This window comes from Salvia hispanica, chromosome 5 (genome assembly GCF_029641045.1).
Source record: "Salvia hispanica isolate PSC_SH4W2 chromosome 5, Shi_PSC_v1, whole genome shotgun sequence".
Taxonomy (NCBI): Eukaryota; Viridiplantae; Streptophyta; class Magnoliopsida; order Lamiales; family Lamiaceae; genus Salvia; species Salvia hispanica.
This window is the reverse complement of record NC_142696.1, coordinates 7,518,764-7,522,313: the sequence shown is the minus strand read 5'-3', so window position 1 is coordinate 7,522,313 and position 3,550 is coordinate 7,518,764. Positions and strand designations below refer to the sequence as shown.

Sequence of the window (3,550 nt, the reverse complement as noted above, 5' to 3'; positions counted from 1 at the left end):
TTGCATTTATACATGTCATAATATGTGAATTTTCTAGTAGTGGCATTTCTGTTACAACACACAACCATTTCACCATATTTCCAAGCCAAAACAAAATGGCTCTCGCACCCCAAACCGCTTTTTTGTACAAAGGCGACTGGACTCCTACGTGTGATGAGATTCTGGTCAAAATATTGTTAACCCCGAAGGCAGAGACACATTGGAGTCATGACTACTTTCCATCGTGGTTCTTACTCACGGTGGCCGAGAAGATACGGAACGAGCTCGCTGTTGTTTTCACCGAAGCAACACTCCTGGACCGTGTTCAGCAACTAAGAAAGCGCTATAACACATTCAAGTATGTTGGTCGTCAACCAGGTGTCACTTGGAAACTGACCAGAAAAACAATCGTTACGACCGACGAAGTGTGGGCAAAGATATTGAAGGTATATCGTATTGGTTTGACTGCGTTTGATAACACTACTATTACTACGAAGAGCCCATATTCTCAGAGATTGCATGTTTGTTCGGCTGGGATGACGTGAAAGTTGAAGGAGAAAAAGATGTAATAGTTCTTTCGGATAAGACGGTGGAAACACACCGCAATGTAGTCATCATCGAGCACACTGAGCAACAGGAAGAGGTCAACTCTCCTACCGTGTGGCCAAGTCCAAAGGTTCGATGTAAGCTCTTTCCCCATGAGGTGAATGAGGCTGTAGACTGCGAGTCCACAACCTCACTGAGTGTTTACTTCATAAATGTCGCACGACGGTCAACTGAGGACTCGAGTTGAGAAGGGGAGAGACTTGCCCAAACCAAATGTGGCAGGCAGCGCTGGTGCAGGAACGTCGACACTGTCAAACTGTGTTAGCTCTTGCAGGTTCAACAACCCCATCAGGTGGTGGCCCCATATTATAAACCGTCCATCACCGTTGGTGGTTGGACTTAGGGGCAGTGCCGATCCTTTCTAAAAAAACACAGTGTCTAGTGTTGTGATGGTGACAAACTTATTTGGATGGAACCTTTTTAGCTTTATCATAATAGCCAGTATCTTATATTAAGTACACGTTTACATACGTGAGTATATATGCGTACTATAGTATTATCCTCAAGTTTGTTGTCCCCGTTCGAAGTTGGCTTGAGTAAAAATGGCCTATGTTTTAACCTCAATTGGTGTTGGGTGTGTTTTCCTTATTCACAAACTATTGGAATTAAAGAAGTGTGCTTACTTTTATTTTTACAAGTAAAAGGGAAAATATGTGTGCATTAAAAAACAAGAAAGTTATGCAATGTGATTTCTGTTTTATGGAAACAATTTGGAACTAATTTGTGTCTCTGCATCCCAAGTAATGCAACTCCCTCATCTCGATTCAGTGAATGAAATGAAGAGGCCTTAATCTTCGATGAGTTGTGTGCTTGATGAACTTCCAGTGAACAACAACAATTTTTTTTGAAATAGTCTAATATCATGGTTAATTCCAAATAACAACGCTAAAAGAGAAGAGGTTAAATACTAACACGTCCAACATAGCAAAACAGATTATATATTACGTACATAAAGTCTGAAGAACAGCCAAACCCATGAAACAAGTCTGCTGGGGTAAAGATTGTACACCCACACCTAACACAACATTACTACTTACAACAGAAACCTGCTTAATATTTAACCCATAATAAACCGTTACCCAAATTCAAACAACACATACCAACTTATAGCCTAACAACAACGGATCGTCAATCTTTCTTATGATTCTCCTGAACCAGGAAGAGAACATATCCGAGCCTAGCTGCCGCCGATAGCCCAATAAAGACCTCAAGACGCTGCTGAGGTTTATCTCCTAGTATGTTGTAAAGCTCATAGCGTTGGTGAAGAGTTAGGCCGGCTAGTGTCCCAAGCTTGTCATAAACTTCCCGCCTTGCTTTCCCATATCAAACTCGTAACCAATTCTGGCAGAGATCATATCCAAACCCGTGTTGATTTCGGCATGAAGATTGGGGAGGAATTCCATAAAGGCTGCATCACTGGAGGCCTTAGTATGGCTGCCTGGGCTAGTTTTGTTGATCGAGGATTGTTTGCCACCATTTCTGGAGCTAATTCCATTGAGTTCTGTGTTATCAGTTGCTTCTGTCAATGGATCAGTGGGGAAATTGTCAAACGACGAATGATAGTCATTCTAGTTGCATTGACTTCCCCCGCCGAGTTGAGCACGTAGACGAGTGGCAAAGTCATCTACCTCCTGGGCAGCACCACCGGAGGCTCTATCTTTCCTGAAAATCAACTGCCACGTCTCCCAAAGCGACCATGACTTTGTCCTCACAAACTTTGCGTCCTTATCAGCCTAATTAGTTCGCGAAGGAGTTAGCAACATAATATACCTTTTGTGCGTATCAAACTTAGATAGGTCAGTCGAGTAAAAGGAGAAGGAACCTCACCGCTACAATTTGGTCCCACTGGTCGTCGCTAAAGTCGATTTTGTAATCCCCGTCCGTATTCAAACCAATTCCACTTTTCTTGAAATGGATCGTAGAATCCCATAGCTTTTCTTCCACGTCGAGATCTTAGAGGTTATGTGGGGAGTACCTTTCAAGTCAGTTTTGGGAAATTTGGCATGGAGATTGTCTTCAATATTGCTAAGATAACACCATAGAAACCGTTGTTGGATTTTCACCCACTAGCTGTGAGCTCTAGTAGGGAAGCTGCAAGAATCTCCTCTTCCTTTGGCGCCCACATCCGTCGAGTGCGGTCACCTTTGCGAAACTTCTGCCTAGAGGTGTCGGTCACCACTACCAAAATAGGAAAGTCAAACATCTCTTAAAAGGAGTATTTTAGGGGACATATTATTAGCCTATAAAAAACAGAAATACTAATTCAATCCAATTGAGAATGACTCACCGTTACTATCGAAGGTTGTAGAGCTGCTAGCCTATGGTCGTTTCCGTAGTCCCTACTACCTACGGTCCAACTCATGGAGAGGAAAACAAAATCACTTCTCCTTTCGTCAGCGTGTCAGAGACAACATAAACCTCATCCAAAATTACTCAGCACAATCGCACAACCAAGCAGTAATACGGTAAACAAGCATTTCTTGAAACAGAACACACCCTCGACCATCCATAATGGTCACCGTAAATCCTCCAAACAATAACAGAGTTCTTCGGTCCTAGCGACTCGCAAAAATACAAGCACGGATAGAATCGAACAAAAAACACACATCTGGTACCTTACACAAATTGGGCCTAAATCACAATTCAACCATTCACTAATATATTAACCATAAACTCAAATACCTGTTTGGGTTACACCTGTGCTCCGATGAAATCCTGAATCCATTTTTGGTTTGAGAAATTGTGGTGACGTTTGCCCATTGTTTATAACTCCAGAAATCCACTAAAAAATTTAGGTTTTGCCGCGTTTATGAAAATCATGGCGGGATGAGAATTTCAGTATCTGAAGAAGGCAAGGCTAGGTCCATCTTTCAGTAAATATATACATTTTTTAGTTACCAATAATATTTCCAATATTGCACGTGGAAACCCCAATTCTATCAACTTGATCAACACAAAAGGATTT

The 3,550-nt window shown here is 41.9% G+C and overlaps 1 pseudogene across 1 annotated transcript; it reads right to left on the bottom strand.

Annotated features, from left to right (window-relative positions):
- Positions 1-1,507: 1,507 nt before the first annotated feature.
- LOC125190919 (uncharacterized) lies at positions 1,508-3,310 on the bottom strand (annotated as a pseudogene). Its single transcript, XR_016130754.1, has 3 exons — positions 3,268-3,310; positions 2,873-2,931; positions 1,508-2,318 (listed from the first exon to the last, which is right to left on the bottom strand). The product of XR_016130754.1 is annotated as an uncharacterized LOC125190919 (transcript).
- Positions 3,311-3,550: the final 240 nt, after the last annotated feature.